The sequence below is a fragment of the Rattus norvegicus genome, chromosome 13, assembly GCF_036323735.1.
Source record: "Rattus norvegicus strain BN/NHsdMcwi chromosome 13, GRCr8, whole genome shotgun sequence".
Taxonomy (NCBI): Eukaryota; Metazoa; Chordata; class Mammalia; order Rodentia; family Muridae; genus Rattus; species Rattus norvegicus.
Window position 1 is genome coordinate 3,992,155 of NC_086031.1, and position 20,594 is coordinate 4,012,748.

At 40.4% G+C, this 20,594-nt stretch overlaps 1 protein-coding gene and 1 pseudogene across 4 annotated transcripts in view; both read left to right on the top strand.

The window, feature by feature from the left end:
* Cntnap5c (contactin associated protein-like 5C) overlaps positions 1 to 20,594 on the top strand; it is a 1,032,620-nt gene that overhangs the window by 470,890 nt on the left and 541,136 nt on the right.
* On the top strand, positions 493 to 20,036 carry LOC134481464 (probable crossover junction endonuclease EME2; annotated as a pseudogene).

The following is a 20,594-nucleotide window of genomic DNA, read 5'->3' on the forward strand; positions in this document are numbered from 1 at the left end:
ATAAGTTAACACTAATGCACTTGGAAAAAAATTTTAATCTCAGAAAGTGGTTTTACTGTGTAGGTAGAAAAACCTTAGCTTTTTTCTTTGTAATATACAGTAATGAATACATATTTTTCTTCCAAACTTTTATATATATATATATATATACATATATATATATATATATATATATATATATGGTTTATTTCTTGGCATTCCTTCTAAGATGTATTGGTTCACATTATTAAATACTAAAACACAGATCCTTTCATTTCTGTAATCAGGCTTAAAATTTCCCCCAAAGATAGTACATCTGCTTCAAAAGTAATTTTCTGTTTTGTTTAGTACTTATTTTCTTTTTTTCTTTTTTTTCTTTTTCTTTTTTATTAACTTGCGTATTTCTTATTTACATTTCAAGTTTTATTCCCTTTCCTGGTTTCCGGGCAATAATCCCCCTAGTCCCTCCCCCTCCCCTTCTTTATGGGTGTTCCCCTCCCCATCCTCCCCCCATTGACGCCCTCCCCCAACAATAATTCTCTTGTGTTTAGAAGTTCGGGGTTCATCATGAGATTTACAGAGAGAGTTAATTGATCTCAGTAAATTATAAATTGTGATTCAATACTCATGGAAATCCAGGCCTCCCACTGCCTCAGAGAGGACAAGCCTTTCTTATAAAGTCCATTCAAGCAGCTTTCCCCTTGCAATCCATCATTTCTCTCTTATGGGACCTGCCCATTCTCTGGAGATTAAACAGATGTTTCATGAATATAATTTAATTTAGTCTTCATAGCTTGATATGACTAGAGGATGACCTTGCACACTTCAGAATAGAGTAGAAAGCTTAAGGTAGACATAAAAAGTACCTAGCTATTCTTCCCCAAATCTACTATCCGGTGCTAATACAGCACCATATAATAAATAATTAAAAAGTAAATGGCCCATTGAAGTTTGTGTGTAGTAGCTTTAATATGGACTATTATGCACATAATATAGAAGAAAAGTTTCCTGATATCATCCTGAGCATTATTAACTTAAAACCCTGTACTGTATAAAGAAGGATGGGTTTTTTCTTTCATCCTTTCTTTTATGGGTGTAAGTTTCCTATTATTTGACACAGGGCAGTAACAGGATTACTTGCTCAATGGCTGAAATCCCACTCTCTTCATGTTGGTCATCATATGATATTTTTAAGGAACATATGAGCTCAGCTCTGAAAACATTGTTAAGTCAATTTTCAAACACTGGGACCTCAGACTTATCTCCAAAATCATATAAAACAAAATAGTTATAAATGGTGACATGAGCCTGTAACCCCAGTGCAATCCTCAGCACTCACTGACCAGTGTGTCGAGACTGGTTGACGAGTTTTAGGAGATTAAGTGATATTCTCTCTCTCTCTCTCTCTCTCTCTCTCTCTCTCTCTCTCTCTCTCTCTCTCACACACACACACACACACACACACACTAAAAGTGAACAGTACCTGAGAGCAACAGTCAAATTTGTGTTCTGGCCTCCACATGTGTATACTTGCATTATCATCCAAACACATGCACAACAGGAAAGGCTTGTGTTACTTTACTTGGTCTTCCATCAAAGAGAACAAAAAGACACATAGATAAAGCAGGTCTGCCGGTTTGAAAATTGTTATGAAGTTCTTAATGAAGTCAAGTCACTTGAATGTGGCTGTTTCTAAGTAGCTAAAGTCAAGGCATTGAATAAACAGAGGCCAACATGAAGCATATAACAGGACCATCTCATCTTTGTGGCTAACACCGCAGAAGAATCATGACAGATGGTACCTTCATAATTATTTTAGATGACACCTTTTGCTCTTGTCAATTAGAGTTTCCATAAATACCTCTTCTGATACTCTTGTAGAGTGTGTGAGTACAGGGGTCCATGAATTTCTCAATTGTGCAGCAACTAACCTGTTAGTTGTGCAGTGTACTAACATACTGTATTATACAGTAAAGGAATAAAGTCACATATAGTTTCCATGCTTTGACTACATCTGAATTGTAGTTTTCCCTGTATGAATTACAAGGTGATTTTGTATATCCATGTTATTACAATTTTATCTATTGCTTTCACTTGGAGAAATTTAACAATCCTTCCAATCTTGACTCAACTGAATGACTGGTTCCTTTAAAGTAATAGTTTTAGAATAGAAACAGAAGATATTTTCTGGTGGAGTTGAATAAACTAGACATAAATGAGAAGGTGTAAGGAGCCATCTAGGAAAGGCTAAGGCTACCAGATGGACTTCCTGGAGGTGGCTTACCTTTTGCATAAACTTAGATGGGTCAACTCCAGCCGGCAAGATGTCAAGAGATTATGTCTGAAGATTGCTTTTTGCTATTAATATACTTTTTCATAATATTTAAATTATTATAACAATTAGCATTAGCCTACCGTAATGGGTAGATTTTCTGCAGATCAATGAAGATGTACTATCTGGTAGTGATGTTATATAAACAAATAGAAGATTTCTTTACTCCTAATGATGATTCTATAAGAATTTCTAAATTTATATTAGTAATTGTTGAACCCTTTATAAAAGGGGCTGCAATTGGAGCCCTCTGTAATATGAAATTGGATTAGGACTCTGCAAGCCTTCACATGTCATGGTCCATTTGCATTAAGAGAAAGCAAACCAGTTTATAGTTAAAGAATATATTCCATTAAGCTGCAATACTGTTAAGTAAATGCCATATATAAGGAAACAAAAAATGTATGTGCAAAGATAGAAGATAAAAATATTGACTGGGTTGATCTATACAAAGCTTCAGTACTAATGAGACTTTGGGCAGATGATATGCCCTCTTGACAGAAGCATGCTAATTTAAAATTATAGTTTTTTTAACTATAAATGAACCCATGGAGCTAGGGGCAGATAGTGAATATTTAGTTAGAAAACTAGTCTTTTTTTTTTTTTTTTTTTTTCGGAGCTGGGGACCGAACCCAGAGAAAACTAGTCTTAATGAGAACACATGTAAACTTCCCCTCATGTGACTTCTTATTCAATTTATAATTTGAATTTAGGTTTGAATGTTTTGTGAAGTTTTGAAGAAAAAAGAGATGATTAGAATACCACATGACTATGTGTACAGGGAAAGTACGAAAACTAAGAACAGTGACAGGAAATGATAGATGCAGAAAGAGAATAGAGAAAAATACAGAAGAAGAGAAGAGAAGCAGAGTAGAGGCAAAATGAAGCAGAAGAGACAGCAGAATATAACAGAGTGTAAGAGAGAAATTAGGAGAAACAAAAGGGAGCTGCAGGAAGAGCAAGCATGCTTCTAAACGTGAGACAGGTTCTTTCTTAACAGTGATTTTCTTCTGATTGACAAGGACTTGGCCTTTTTACTAACAGAAATAAAAGGTAGACCATTTTTCTTTCTCTGAGCAAGAAAGTGTGGAGTTTATTTTTCATACAGAGTGAGTGGATTCTTTCTGTACTGGTGCTTGGGCTTTTGCTCAATATGCATATTTAAGTATAGGAGTGTGTGTGTGTGTGTGTGTGTGTGTGTGTGTGTGTGTGTGTGTGTGTGTAAGAATGTAACTTAATGAGATAGACTGTTGGGCCCAACGAAAAGGTGAATGTGTTAACCTGTAAATGAAATTGTGAATGAAAATAGGAATGTGTGCATGAAGATATTGGTATATGTGCTTATTTGCTTTTGTACAAGTTTTTTATACTTTGAAGAGTGACTTTCTTTTCCTTGTTCAAATAAAAAATTAATTGCTCCAAGCCTTCCTTTTGCCAGGCCACTGGAAAGGGAGGCTTCTGGGCAGTAGAGAAAGGAGCCTCAGTTGGAAATCCTATACTGAATTACCACTACTATACAGTACGTGTTAATTGTCAGAGAATTAAAAAGGAAGTTTAGAAAGTAAGCAAGAATTAAGTTTTCTAGTGCTTACCAAGTACTGAGAAATGTAAAGTAAGAGTTAAATTTGCCAGTGCTTAATAAAGCACAGGTATATAAAGTAAATAATAGAAAGTTAGACAGTTAAGTTTCCTCAGTGCTTAATGAAGCACAGAACAGTAAGAAAGGGTTAAGTAATAAAATAAAACTTAGATGAAAAGACAAAGTCAGTGGTTTTTCAGCCACAAAATAAACAAGAAATTGTTTAGATTTGCAAATGCAATCAACTTCTATTATCCGATACACTTAGAGAGTTAAAAGGACAGAGATCCTGAATCTTTTTACCTGTAACTATGTGACATCTGTGTCTCACTTCAGCACCTGGTTACCCAGACTGGGTATGCTCTCAATAACCAGAAAATGGGAATTTGGTAAGTTTGCCATTATTTGTCTGTACCTATGTTGGTCTGAAACTTAATAATGTGTAGTTATTTCTAGCAACTCTGCAGTCAAGGAAGACTGTCACTAAGAGATACATCTTCAAATTCACAGAAGGTTGTAAGAATTCATGCATGAATTCATGTCTGAGTACACACACACACACACACACACACACACAACAGTAACCATCACCTTATCTTCCTATGACAGACGCTCACCAAAGTCGATAACTCCCTCTGTCTAGTGAAGCCTTTATTCTCTTCAGCTTGTCCCAAGGATCATGTTTCATATATATGAGTGTGTTCTGTGATAAAAGATAGTTTCTCCTGATGATGGCTGTCTTCTACTGCCATTTGACCAGTCTGACATTCACATCATCTGATTCTCTGCTGAGTGCTTCTCAGACCTTGGGGGAAAAATCATTTCTAACTTGATTGCTTCCTGAGCTTCACTTCCTTCCTTTCATTTGGAAATTAATATGAAGTAGTTCAAGGTCAGATGAAGAGTAATGCAGCTGAAAGTTAAATAATTATAAAATAAGTGGGGTGGCCATTATCATAGTTCATTTGGCCAGCTGGAATGAAATGCCATGAAGCAGGTGGTCTATAAATGACCACAATTTATTTCTTACTGTTCTGCATACTGGAATCTGGGTTCACATAATGCAGCATTTGGAATACTAAGATGACCAGCTTCTGGGATGATGATATTCTACTTTTAAGTCTTCATAGAGTAGACAACCTAATCAGGATCTAGGTGCTCCTAGAAGGGCCTCCTCTTAATATCATTACTAGTGCTTCAAGAGTTTTTTGGTTGGAGTCTGAACCCTCATAATCTTAATAATGTTAAGACATCTATTCTCAATAAGCCAATAAAGTTAAACAGATTAAAACAAACAATAGAAAAAAAGCTGAGCAAGATGATTTATTCAATGTGGCCATATTAGGAAAACCAAAGAAGACAAGGGGTTTATAGTATAAAGGGCCCAAAGTGTGCATAAGTAAGTAGTCTTGATCAATGTGTGGTCCTACCCATTACTGACCCATCATCATCCCTGTTCCAGCATCCCACACACAGGGGTCTGGTAATTTTTCAACACTCTAAGAAATCCCTTCTTATGAGACTGGTTTCTCCTCTGACAATGTCCACATATCACTGTTTTTCTTATTGTAGCATGAGAATTCTAGGAAGTTCTAATTTTTTAAGAACCATTTTAAATAGTCTGATGATGAAATTGAGAAAACAGAGTCTAAAGTCATGTTTTCTAGGCTAAATTTTACTTAAAATATGTTCAATAACATTTTAATTAAAAGCTTAAATCTTTTAAAATATTACTTAAACATTACATTAGTTCATCTTCATTTCATTAAGGATCAATTACCTGACATTCAAGATGTTTTGGTTTATACTATCAAAAGAAAAATTAAAACAACTACCATGTTTTAAAACAATTTTCTGAAATTTAAATAGTTGAATGAAAATTAAAATTATTAGGTCACAGATTTTTGTTATTGTTTTGTCTTAATATTTTGAAACAAAATCTTGCTATGTACCTGAAAGTGGCCTGAATTCTCCTGCCTCAGTTTCCTAAGGCTGGCATCAGACAAGCATGCCTTAAATTTTTATTAAACTTGAATAGTTTAATATCTGCATTAAGCTCCATGCTCACCCCATAAGTATAGGAAAGCCTGTGCAGCTGCCATAGTTTCATGGAGAGTAGGAGGCAAGGATAACAAGAGTTCAAGAGCCTTGACTACAGAGTGAGCCACCTGATTACCTTTGAAAGTAAAGAAACTAGGGTGATAGAAGGAGGAAAAGAAACAGAGAAAGTGATAAAGAGGAAAGAAAGTTAGGAACATCAAGAGATAGAGACAGGAATCAGCTAAGTTTTTGTTAAGTTTTCTCCTAAAGAGCTGAGCACATTGCTCTTTGGTTCCTCCACTTGCAGTAATAGCAGATATAGTCATTTCCTTTGGTGACATGCATCCCAGAGAGGTAACTTAGAGAGGAAGAACGACATGTTGTGATGTCACTAAAAAAATGCAGGGAACAGAGAGAGAGGAGACTGATGGATCTGGGAGCAGATTGTTGCCTCTATCTCTGACACATTGGTGTGAGGCAGTCTGAAAGAAACCATTTCCATCCACACTTTGTATGAAAGGATAGACAGGGAAAGGAAATGCCAATGATGTGCAGTTGGAGACTGACGTTCAAAGCATTGTTCTCTTCCGGAAAGCCTGAAACCAATAGCTTTTAATACTTTTTATTACACTTCTTTTGTCTGACACCCTGAGTGACTTTCACATACAAGTGAGGGAATAAGGAGACATTCTCTAATACATGCACACAAGGCTGGAGAGATCTACAAATAACAGTGCTCAGATGGGTGTTAAAGATCAATGAGGCACTTCAGAAATGGCCCCTCATTGTTAGCTACTTATTAAAAATAATCTTTTGTGGGCAGTTTTTATGAAGGAAAAGAATGGAGCAGAACCTTTGACTCTGGCAAGATTAAGTAAGGTGGTAGCAAAAATAAGGCGTCTAGCCCTCCTCATTCCCCTCCTATACATCCATCTTTTGTCACATAGTTGTCGGGCTCTTCCCGGTGACTGAAGGTGAGGGCTGAGAATCCTGTCTGATAAATAAATCCTTCTCAAGAAACTCATCTCACCCTTTCCCATAGATCTGGTATTCCCCCAACATAAGTGGAAATTTCTGGCCTAACCTTTGAAGAATTAATGTCTCCAATACAATTCCAGGCAGAGAGAAAGGTCTTTTCAGTGGGGTTATAGCATATACAAAATTCCAAAACAGAAGCAGAAGCAAGATTTTTTAGAGCTGGTGAAATGGCTTGGTGGGTAGAAGGACTTGCAGCAAAGGTTGATATTCTTGGGACCAACATAATGGAATAGGAAAACTGATACCCGCACGTTTACTCTGATCTCCACATGTGTGCTCTCCATGACAAGTAAATAACTGTTTGATATTGCTGAAAGTCCTATAAAGTCACTGGAAAAAATCCAAAATGACCTTTAGGATATAGGAGAGTATATATTGTGGCTGCTGTAAACCTTGCTGCCTGATCTTCAGATTCAACTTCAGACCTCCCCAGAACAGGTGATTACATGCAAGCATGTAGAACCCAAGTGAAAAGATACTTTGCTTTCTTCGGAATCTGACTCCAGAAGACAGAAAGCAGCTGTGGTCAGGAGAGACTTCAGTTTGCAAATTATTGAACGTGTAAGCCTGTGGACCAATGATTGATCTCCAAAGATTCAAAAGCTGGATGAGTTATGCTTCTATAACCTCAGTATACCCACAATGATATGGAAGGCTAAAAATGGAATCATCTAGAAGCTTGTAGACCAGCTAACATGGACTCACATATATGGTCTATGTTAAGTACTCAGTCAAAAGCTGGGACATAAGTCATGAATATAGGAAAGTATGAGGCCTGGGAGGGGTGTGAGGCATGTAAGCAGAAGAGAATGACCAGAATATGTTGTATATGTGTATAAAGTCTCAAAATTATTAATAGAAATTGAATTTAAAACCTAAAATCTTGGGTATCTAACAGACAGAAATATGAAGAGAAAGGAAGGGGGCATGCATATATTCATGTTGACTTACATTCCTCTTCATACAGCATGTGAATCCTGGATAGTTCTGTCAATATTTGCTCTAGGACCACAGCACCTCACAACTTCCTATAAGTCAGCTCAAAGAAATACAATTAAAAGAATAATAATTTGAGGATATATGGGCATATTGCAGAGGTAGAAGCCAGGAGAGCCACAGGAACCCATGGCTATTGGGGCCAGCCTATGCTTCCTCCATCAGCGTCCTCGAAACTGGGAGATTTCTGACTCAGACAAAAAAGGTGCCCACACTAGAAGCATATAGTATACTTAAATGACCCCCAAACGTTCCACCATAGAACTACTAAGCCCAACAAACAACTTCAGCAAAGTGGCTGGGTATAAAATTAACTCAAACAAATTAGTAGCTTTCCTCTACTCAAAGGATAAACAGGCAGAAAGAAATTAGGGAAATGGTATGCTTCCCAGTAGTCCCAAATAATATAAAATACCTCCTTGTTACTAACCAAGCAAATGAAAGATCTGAATGACAAGAACTTCAAGACTATGAAGAAAGAAATTGAAGAAGATCTCAGAAGATGGAAAGACCTCCCATGCTCGTGGAGTGGCAGAATTAATATAGTAAGAATGGCCATTTTGGCAAGAGCAATCTACAGATTCAATGCAATCCCCATCAAAATTCCAACTCAATTCTTCATAGAGATAGAAAGAGCAATTTCCAAATACATTTGGAATAACAAAAAAACCCAGGATACTGAAAACTATTTTAAATAAAAGAGCTTCTACGGAACCACCATCCCGGACCTCAAGCAGTATTATAGACCAATACTGATAAAAACTCTATGATACTGGTATAGAGACAGGCAGGTAGATCAGTGGAATAGAACTGAATACCCAGAAATAAACTCACAGAACTATGGTCACTTGATCTTTGACAAAGGATGTAAAACCAACCAATGCAAAAAAAATTACATGTTCAACAAATGGAGCTGGTTGAAATGGAGGTCAGCATGTAGTAGAATGCAAATTGATCCATTTGTATCACCTTGTACAAAACTTAAGTTCAAGTGGATCAAGGACCTCCACATCAAACCAGATACACTCAAACTAATAGAAGAAAAAGTGGGGAAGAGTCTCGAACACAGGGGCACTGGGGAAAGTTTCCTGAACAAAACTCCTATGGCTTATGCTCTAAGATCAAGAATCAACAAATGGGATCTCATAAAACTGCAAAGTTTCTGTAAGGCAAAGGACACTGTTGTTAGGACAAAATGGCAACCAACAGATTGGGAAAAAATCTTGACCAATCCTGCAACTGATAGAGGCATTATATCCAAAATATACAAAGAACTCATGAAGTTCGATTGCAGGGAGACAAATAACCCTATTAAAAATGAGGTTCAGAACTAAACAAAGAATTCACAGCTGAGGAATGCCATATGGCTGAGAAGCAACTAAAGAAATGTTCAACATCTTTTAGTCATAAGGGAAATGCAAATCAAAACAACCCTGAGATTCCACCTCACACCAGTCAGAATAGCTAAGATCAAAAACTCTGGTGGCAGCAGAAGCTGGCAAGGATGTGGAGAAAGTGGAACACTCCTCTGTTGTTGGTGGGATTGCAGACTGGTACAACTATTCTGGAAATCAGTCTGGAGGTTTCTCAGAAAATTGGACATTGCACTACCAGAGAACCCAGCTATACCTCTCTTGGGCATATACCCAAAAGATGCTCCAACACATAACAAAGTCACATGATCCACTATGTTAATAGCAGCCTTATTTATAGTAGCCAGAAGCTGGAAAGAACCCAGATGCCCTTCAAAAAATTAATGGGTACATCTACAAAATGGAATACTACTCCGCTTTCAAAAAAAATGACTTCATGAAATTCATAGGCAAATGGATGGACCTGGAAAATATCCTGAGTGAGGTAACCCAATCATAGAAAAATACACATGGTATGCCCTCATTGACATGTGTATATTAGCCCAAATGCTTGAATTATCCTAGATACAGAACACATGAAACTCAAGAGGTATGAACAAAATGGGAATGCTTCACTCCTTCTTTAAAAGGGGAACAAAAATACTCTTGGGAGGGAGTAGGGAGGCAAAATTTAAAATAGAGGCTGAAGGAACGCCCATTCAGAGCCTGCCTCACATGTGGCCCATACATATACAGCCACCAAACTACATAAGATGAATGAAGCAAAGAGGTGCAGGCTGACAGGAACCAGATGTAGATCTCTCCTGAGAGACACAGCCAGAATATGGCAAATAAGTAGGTGAATGCCAGCAGCAAACCACTGAACTGAGAATGGGACCCCCGTTGATGGAATCAGAGAAAGGACTGAAAGAGCTTGAAGGGACTTAAGACCCCATATGAACAACAATGCCAACCAGCCAGAGCTTCTAGGGACTAAGCCACTACCCAAAGACTATACATGGACTGACCCATGGCTCCAACTGCATAAGCAGCAGAGGATGTCCTTGCTGAGATCCCAAAGGAAGGAGAAACCCTTGGTGACCCCATGGTTGGAGCCCCCAGGTTAGGGGATTTTGGGGCGTGGATGGGGAGTAGAACACCCTTATAGAAGAAGGGAGTGTGATGAGGACAGGGGATTTATGGACAGGAAACTGGGAAAGGGAATAACATTTGAAATGTAAATAATTATCCAATAAAAAAGGAAATAAGGAAGGAAGGAAGGAAGGAAGGAGTGAAGGAATGAAGGAAAGAAAGTTGGCATACAAGTCCTGAGGAGTTCAGTAGGAGTGTTGTAGCCAAGGCTTTATGGGAGATCAGTTCCTGGAGCATTTGGTGGTGTGCATTGATCCAGCTCTCCTGCAAGATCCAGGCTCAGAAATTCTGATGGGGACACTGGGCACACTCGGCTGTGAATGTAGCATCTAGCCTAAGCACCAGGCCCACAGCCTGCAGTGGAGCATTGTGAGGCCCCACCCATTGTGAGGCCCCCATCAGTGTTCCTCTGGTGGTGAAGGCTGAAAATGAGCAGGAACAGTTGCTGTTGCTGGAACCCCAGGAACTTCTTCAGGGTGTTGTACAACTGACCCAGCTTGGAGACCTACTTTGCTCCATTCCCTGGCTTTCTCCAGAGAACCCCACCAATTCCCATCTGGTTGTCATTGGACTGGATGCATACCTGTGGTCTCACAAGCCCAGTTTTCAGAAGTCATGACAACTAAAGAAGTGAGAAGATGTCCAAGCCAGGATAACAATGAGCTGGTAGAAGGTGGAGGAGGTCCTGGTGGTGCTTCAGTTCCATTCAAACGTGGATGTGCTACTGGTGACCTCATGGCAGGAGCTAAGTCATTATGTGTCTGCCTTCACCAAGGCCCTCTCCCAGTTCCCTCTAAGCAGTTTCAGGACTCCCAGGCCTTTTTCACTGAACAGAAGGGCATTGGGCCTCAGGCCAGCAAGTGACCAGAGATGGTTCTGGGCTCAGAGCAGTGTGGTGGCAGCAAATCAGACAGTTCAACCTGGTCAACCCAGTTGTGGCTGATGCTATTGTTACTGCTTTCCCCTCATCCAGTCTTTTGCAATAGACTTTCCTGGACATCAGCAGAGCAGGAGTGACTGACCCTCCTAGCTGACCTCCCTGTGAAGGCCCACAGGGTCAAGCAGCCTCGCAGAGTGGGGCCTGACCTCTCATGTAGAATCTGTATCTTCTTGACCACCACTATCCATGACATCCTGCTGAACCTGAGCTCTTGAACACAACTGTGTCATTCTTGGGTTGCCTCCTGTCCATCAGCACAGCAGGACGGGACTGACTAATCGCCTGGAGGAGCAGGGAAGGAAGTTTGGATTCAGCCCATACCTTTTGCAGACTGGGGTCGAGTTTGTTGCCAATGGTCAAACGGAAGCACCATGAGAGGTCGGGGGAGGGAAAAGGACACTGAGTTGAACAGCAGAGTGCGGGGTTGTGACCACAAGGGCCCTAGGGTGACAGGGGTTTCAACTTGCCTTTATCCAGGACACTTGTTGCAGGAGGCTTAGTAGCACGTCTGAGTGCCTAGTTGTACTATGATAGCTGCATGTTGTCTGGAGGCTTAGGATACACTCTCAGTGAGAAATACTCAGAGATTCAAGCCAGGCCATCTTGAACCTGCTGGACAGAGACAGAAGGTAAGGCAGCTTGGGGATTTGTGAGGACTCTTTTAATGATATAACCTATGGTTAAGAGACAAAATCTCTTCCCAGGGCACCCATTGACATCTCTGTGACAGGAGCGGACCCAGACAACACTCAAAGCAAGTCAGGAAAAACCCATGACCCTGTGGGTGGAGACAGCCCATCTCTTCCCTGGGACTTGAATGCACTCCCCTTCCTCAGCTAGCCTCTCAGACTTGAAATCTATTTTCACAAGTGCCTAGCTGAAGCTCCCAAGAAACATGGCAACTGAAAGGACAGACAGAAGTGCTGCTTCCCTACTGGCACAGGCAGTAGAAGGGCCTTCGTACTTCATGACCAACAGAGAAGACTGTCCTGGCCTCAGGTAGATAGGGAAAAGCCTAGACCTCAGTTCTTCCCTCTCCTGATGCCCTGGAAATACAAGAAAGAAAGGTATCTGCATTCCCAGGGGAGAAGTAAGCTTCTTTGGCAGTTCTTCCTCTGACAGGGCCTGGTTTCGAGATGCTAGCTTAACAACAATTGCAGCTGTGGCAGGAGAGGAGGCAGGGAATGTCCAGTGGCTGCAGTTCATGCTGGGGACCCAGCCCAGCGTGTTATGCAGAACTTGCTTGAGGCCAAGTGGAAAGGGCAGGTCCTTAAGGGTGTGCCCTGAATCGGGTTGCAATTGGTGAAGGCGGTAGCAGCACAGGTATTGCAGGGATGTGGAGCTGGCACAGCAGCAGATGACTTTCATGCGGCTCTGGGCGGCTGTTGAGCAAACCACCGGGTAGAATCTTCTGTTTTGAATCCGAGTAGCAGTCACTCCTGGAAGGAAGTGATTTGAGTCCCTTGTAGGTTGGCAGCCAGGAATCTCTTCCCATGATGCACCAAGGTGAGCAGCTCAAATAGTCTGAGCATAGAAGACAGACTCTGGTGTGACCTGGTAACATGAACCTGGATTCAGCCCTGCCCACCTTCCCTCAGGAGCCACACACTTCTCAGTGGAAAGACACTCATCCTCATCTTCCTCACCACAACAGCAGTCCTTGCCTCAGTGTTTTATTTGTAGACTGTTGCAGAAGGTAGCCTCCTTCTGGCCCTCACAGTCACAGAAGGACTCTCCTGTCACAGGCACAGTGCTAGGGATGGATGGTGACAGAGAAGAGTACTCAGGGTAAGAGTTGGAGTCTCTATGCTGGGTTGACCTGTTTAGGACAACTCTCCCACTGCCAGGTTACCCAACCCCTTCTCAAATCCACCAGGAAGAATCCAGACACCTGGACTTCTCCAATGCTCAACATAGTCAACTTGAGTGCTAAGACTCCTCACCCAAAAGACAACAATGAGACGGGAGGTGGCTTTGGTGGGATGACTTCTCTCTCACTTGGCTGCTTAATAGATTTCTGAAATTCCATATAACCCTCTGCCCCATATCCACATAGAACTCTTCCCTGCCATAGGCCACATGATGCTCACCTCCTGACTTCTCTATGTTGTTCCTCTCCTAAACTACAGGGTTGATGTTGTCAGCAAGGTCTAGCATCTGGCTCCACACAGCCTAAGACCTAAGCCTTGGAATCTGTGTCTCCATCCCCTGCAAGGTCCCAGGAATCAAGAGGAGCAAGCATGCTTAATGAGGTCTAATTACAGCTAATACAGCTGCTTCAAACCTCAGCTGCAATAAACTTCTCCAAAGATGCCTTCCTTGTTGCTTGGGCTTTTGGGCCTCAGAGCCTGGTTGGGAATTTAGACAAAGTTGAGCTTCTCAAGATCCAACTACTGACTGACCAATCAACTCTTTTGCTCTTCAGCTGCTCTTCAGGCCCTTGGGTCCCTTCATGGTGCAAGGATTCGGGCTGTCTGCCTGAACCATTCCTCATGTTTTGAGCTGTCCTTCTGTACCCCATACAGTGGTCCAGGACCCCCTATAAGCCTGACAGCATCACAGATCTAATATCCACCCTGGCGTTAGAACTATTTGCAGCCACATAGCCATAATGCAGGATTCTCAATGCACTTCTTTATAGGGAAACATTTAGCCCCCAAGTGGAGCTTGGAGCACGTTCACCCTGTATTCATTCTCTTCACAATACTCAGAGTCTTCATCATCCTGGTCTCTGCTTCTTTTGCAAGATCACCAGCTCCTCAGGGAAGGCAAAAAACCATATAGAGATGGAGAACCATCATGGTGGATGTATAATATCATGAGAAATTGAGGAAATGTCCAGCAATAGTCAACTGAGTGGAGACAGAAAACCATCATCAAATTCTGGGTCCTGTGTGCTGGAGTAGGGGATATAATACCACAAGGAGCCAAACAATAATGTTTAGTTAGGCCCTGCAGAAGCCCAACAAACCAGCTACTTTGCCTGGAGGAAAGGCACATACCTCAGAGTAGACCTTGTACCCCAGTGGCAGAAATGGGATCTTTTAGTGCCAAGACAGATCCACTGAATAAGGAACCAATTTGCCTAGGAAAGGAGGAAGGAAAGATGCTGCCCAACCCAGAACTGCCTGCCAAATGATTACATGGCAAACTCCTTGCATGATGGAGGACAGGCATGCATGTGTCACTGATGACTGTGAGGCAGGAACATGTGAATAGGCTGTTTTGGGTGTGTCATCATTAGAAACTGAAGGCTTAGCTGACAAATTGGGATGACTCTCAAGCTTAAAAGTCCCCAAGAAGGGCCTGGGGCATTGCTGATATAGTCAGTAAATCAAATTTCTTCACAATATGGTGATCTCATGGGCTACTAGAAGGGAGCCTATGTTTCAGAGAGCTGTGACATCTGAGTAGAGGCAATACAGGGCAGAACCAGAATTCCAGCCCTTATCAACAAGACAAGTCAACAGCTACCTCTAGGACCCTAGTCAGGCACATTAAGCTGGGTATCTACCCTGTGCCTGCATTCCTGTGCCTCCCTGTGCTCAGAGTCTGCAACAGAGGAAGAACTATAAATATTAAAAAGAAAAAGCATTTGCTGATAACCCCATTGTGTCACATGGTAGAGAACTGACTCCAGAAAATCCTGATCTCCACATGTTCATCAAAACACAAGTGTGACCTCCACATGTTCATCATAGCACATCTGTGCCCACACACCTTAAACTGCCACAAGTCAAATCCAAATACAACATAACACAACACAAAACAAAACAAAAAAACCACCAATAGAAATTTAAGCTTTAAAAGTAATTGATTTGGATAATGGAGATGGCCTGGAGAGAAGTAACATACAGCCAAATGGGTGAGTATCCATGTGGAGTCCCACTGTCCCTGAAGAGAGGTAAATCCCATACTTAGATACATACATATACACATATACACACACTATACACACACACACTCACACACACATACACAGTAAGAGAGAGAGAGAGAGAGAGAGAGAGAGAGAGAGACAGAGAGAGAGACAGAGAGAGAGACAGAGAGAGAGAGACAGAGAGCTTGAAAAGTAAAAGAACACTTGAGTCAACTCAGAAGTACACCTGGGATCAACAACTACCATTAATGGGCTAATGCTAGTCTCCACATTTCAAAAGTTATCTCCTTTCCCTGTTTCCTGTCCATAAACCCCCTATTCCATTCCCCATACGCCTTCTGCTATGAGGGTGTTCGCTGACCCAAACCCCCACCCCTTCCCATGTCATGCCCTGACACTCCTCTACACTTCGGGGTCCAACGTTAGCAAAACCAATGGCTTCTCTTCCATTTGTGCCCAACAAGGCCATGCTCTGCTACATATGTAGCTAGAGCCATGGGTCTGTCTATGTGTACACTTTGGATGGTGGTTTATTCCCTGGGAGGTCTGATTGGTTGGTATTGTTGGTCTTATGGTTTTGCAAGCCCTTTCAGCTTCTACAATCCTTTCTCTAACTCCTCTAATGGTGACCACATTCTTAGTTAAATGGTTGACTTCAAGCATTTGCCTTTGTATTTGTCATGCTCTGGCTGAGCCTCACAGGAGGCTGCTGTATCACCCTCCTGTCAGCATGGACTTCTTGGCATTAGCAATATTGTCTGGGTTTGCTGGCTGTATGCATATGGACTGGATATCCAGGTGGGGCAGGCTCTGAAAGGTTAAATGTTTAGTCTCTGTTCCAAACTTGTCTTGATATCTCCTCCTATGAATATTTGTGTTCCCTTTTTAAGGAGGACTAAAGCACCCAGACTTTGGTTGTCCTTCTTCTCTAGCTTCATGTGATCTGTGAATTATATATTGGATAATCCTTGCTTTGGGGCCAATATCCACCTATCAGTGTACCAAGTCTGTTTATGACAATTGGGTTAAGTCACTCAGGATATTTTCTACTTCCATCCATTGGCCTGTAAATTTTATTAAGTCATTGTTTTTGATAGCGGAGTAGTACTCCATTGTGTAGATGTACCATATTTTCTGTATCTATCCCTCTGCTGAGGGACATCTGGATACTTTCTAGCTTCTGGCTATTCTAAACAAGACTGCTATGAACATAGGGGAGTATGTGTCCATTTATATGTTTGAGCATCTTTTGGGTATGTGCCCAAGAGTGGTATAGCTGGGTCCTCAGGTAGTACTCTGTCCAATTTTCTAAGCAACCTCCAGACTGATTTCCAGAGTGGTTATACTAGTTTGCAATCCCACCAACAATGCAGGGTTTTTCCTCATTTACCACACTCTTGGCAGCATCTGTTGTCAAGTGAGGTTTTTTTTATCTTAGCCATTCTGTCTGCTGTGAGGTGGAATCTCAGGATTGTTTTGATTTGTATTTCCCTGATGAATAAGAATGTTAAACATTTCCTTATGTGCTTTTTGGCCATTTGATACTCCTCAGGTGAGAATGTTTTCTTTAGCTCTATATCCCACTTTCTAATGAATTTACTTGGCTCTCTGGAGTCTAACTTCTTGTGTTCTTTGTATATTTTGAATATTAGCACTCTATCAGTTATAGGATTGGTAAGTCTTTTCCCAATCTGTTGGTTGCTGTTTTGACCTAATGACAGTGTCTTTTTACTTATAGAAGCTTTGCAGTTTTATGAGGTCCCATTTGTTGATTCTTGATCTTAGAGCATATGCCACTGGTGTTTTGTTCAGGAAATTTTCCTCAGTGCCCATGTGTTTCAGTCTCTTCCTCACTTTTTCTTTTACTATTTTGAGTGTATCTGGTTTGCTGTGGAGGTCTTTGATCTACCTGGACTTAAGCTTTGTACATGTTGAAAAGGAGGAATTGATTTGCTTTCTTCTGCATGCAGACCTCCAATTGAACCAGCACAGTTGTTGAAAATGCTATCTTACTTCCATTGGATGGTTTTAGCTCCTTTGTCAAAGACCAAGTGACTATAGGTGTGCTGGTTCATTTCTGCGTCTTCAGTTAGATTCCACTGATCTATCTGCCTGTCCCTGTACCAATACCATACAGTTTTTTTTTTAACTATTGCTCTGAAATACTGCTTGAAGTCAAGGATGGTGATTCCCCCAAAAGTTCTTTTTTTCTTGAGTATAGTTTTCGCTAACATGGGTTTTTTGTTATTCCAAATGATTTTGCAAATTGCTTTTTCTATCTCTATAAAGAATTCAGTAGGAATTTTGATGGAGATTGAATTGAATCTGTACATTGCCTTTGGCAAATTGGTCATCTTTACTATAATAATCCTGTCAATCCAAGAGCATGGGAGATCTTTCCATCTTCTGAGATCTTCTTCAATATCTTTCTTCAGAAACTTGAAGTTCTTGTTATACAGATCTTTTACTTGCTTGGTTAAAGTCACACCAAGATATTTTATAATTTGGGATTATTGTGAAGGGTGTCATTTCTATAATTTCTTTCTCAACTTGTGTATCCTTTGAGTAGAGGAAGGCTACTAATGTGTTTGAGTTAATTTTATACCCCAACACTTTGCTGAAGTTGTTTATCATGTTAAGGAATTCTCTGGTGGATCTTGTGGGTTGCTTAAGTACACTATCTTCTCATCTACATATAGTGATATTTTGATTTCTTCCCTCCCAATTTGTATTCCTTTGACCTCCTTTCACTGTGTGACTGCTCTGGATAGGACTTCAAATACTATATTGAATAAGTAGGGAGAGAGTGGGCAGCCCTGTTTAGGCCCTTTTGTGGAACAGTTTGGAGAGTATTGATGTGAGTTCTTCTATTAAGGTCTGATAGAATTCTCCTTTTGTTTGGGATACTTTTAGTTACTGCTTCTGTTTCTTTAGGAGTTATGGGGTTGTTTAGATGGTTTATTTGTTCCTAATTTAACTTGGTACCTGATATCTGTCTAGAAACTTGTCCATTTCTTCCAGATTTTGCAGTTTTGTTGAATTTAGATTTTGTAGGATCTGATGTTTTTTTTAATTTCTTCAGATTCTGTTATTATGTCTCCCCTTTCACTTCTAATTTTGTTAATTTGGATACAGTCTCTGTGTCCTCCGGTTAGTCTGGCTAAGGGTTTATCTATCTTGTTGATTTTCTCAAAGAACCAGCTCCTGGCTCTGTTGATTCTTTCTGTGATCCCTTTCGTTTCTACTTGGTTAATTTCAGCTCTGAGTTTGATTATTTCCTGCCTTCTACTCCTCCTGGGTGTGTTTGCTTCTTTTCGTTCTAGAGCTTTTAGGTGTGCTGTCAGGCTGCTGATATATGCTTTCTCCTGTTTCTTTTTGCAGGCACTCAGAGCTATGAGTTTTCCTCTTAGTATCTCTTTTATTGTGTCCCATAAGTTTGGGAATGATGTATCTTCATATTCATTAAATTCTAAGAAGTGTTTGAATCTCTGGAATAAAACTTTTTGATTTCTTTATAAATATTTGATATTACCTCTCTATTGGATGTTGGATTGATAAAGATCTTTTCCCAACCTGTCAGGTGCCAGTTTATTGTATTGACAGTATCCTTTACTTATAAGAGTTTTGCAGTTTTTTTGAAGTCCCATTTGCTGACTCTTCATCTTAAAGCACAAGCCATTGGTTTTCTCTTCAGGAAAATTTCCCATATGCCTATGTGTTCGGGGCTCTTTTCCACAGTGTGTTGGGATATCCTGTATTTGTTTTGGTGGAAAAATTGAGCTCTGAGGATGCTAAGTAATCTTGGTTTCTGTGGCTTAACTTCCTGCACTTACCTCTTACCTTCTGGTTGTCTCTGATGTTAGCTGGTATTTCTGTCTCTGACCGTGGCTTGACCCTCTTGTAATCCTTTGTTTCAGCACTCCTGCAGATGTCTTTCTCCCTGCAGGATCTGGGTACAGTGAGTTTTATAACAGAGTTAGCTCCAAGCTCAGGCAGATACCAGAAGTATCCTGTCCCAGACTGCTCCTGGTTTCCTGTGTTCTGAGGGCTACCGGCAGGTCTCAGAAAAGAAGTAGTGCTCTTACCTCTGCTCTGTTTTATTTAAAAGTTCCTGTAGTCTTGCCTTCAGCTCTGGGTGAAGACAGAGACTAGTAGGATACTGTCCTTGACTACTCATGGGTTCCTGTGTCCAAAGGGCTCTAGGCTGGTCTTCTTGCGTCAGGATTGTGGTCTCCTCTGAGCTCTCAGGATTGTCCATACTTCTGAGAGTCCAGCTTCTCCCCCATGGGATTTGGGTACAGAGACCTGTGGGACCTGGTCTGCTCTGGATGTAGGCAGAAACCAGAAATATCCTGTCCCTGCTCACCCAAGGTTCCTGTGTCCCAAGGACTCTAGGTGGGTTCTTCTTAGGTCAGAAATATAAGTAGAAGTGGTGGTCTTCCCTGAGATCTCAGGATTGTCTGCACTTCTGAGAGTCCAAACCTCTACCACCTTTTCAATTGTTTATAAAATGTTTGGCAACCAATTGTATATATGCAAACTGCTCGTTTGCGTGTTAGTATATTTACCGTCCTAATAGCTATGATGGGAGAAAGGTTATCATCGTGTTTCTAAACCTGCTGTAAATCCTGGTCTCATATTGCTCAGAGATTTCTGAAAAATCACAAAGAACTAGCCTCCCAGAATTCACACAACAATTAGAATATTGGTTCAAAATTCAAATAATAAGATTTTTTAAAAATAATTCTCTCTAGCTCTCTCTCTCTCTCTCCATATATATATATATATGTATATATATATATATATATATATATATATATATATATATATATATATGAATGGATATTTTTATTGCATCCCTCTTTGGGCACCATTCTTTTGAAGAAAATGGAGAGCTCAGATACTCTGGAAATCCAGTTCCAGTGTTAAAAATGGTAGTTATTTGCCATATCTGTGCTAAGAATTTAATTCAGATTCTCTGGATACTGGGTATCTGATATCAGATCCTGTTCCTTGTCCATTAAGCACATTATCCACTCAACTATCTTCTTAGACCTTCCATTTTAATTATAGCAGACTGTTTTTAGTATTTTCTCTTTTTTCAAATAAATGTACATTTTAGGAAATGCAAATTTCTAGTGATTGTATTTTTGTATGGAAGAGTAACGAGTGCTCTTATCCATAAAGCCATTGGTCAAATAACTGAGTAGACTTTGAAAATATTAATGTTTAATTTCCACAAAATATTATTCCTTAATGACTATATACAAAGAAAGAAAACTATCACTTCCATTTCCATCAAGTGG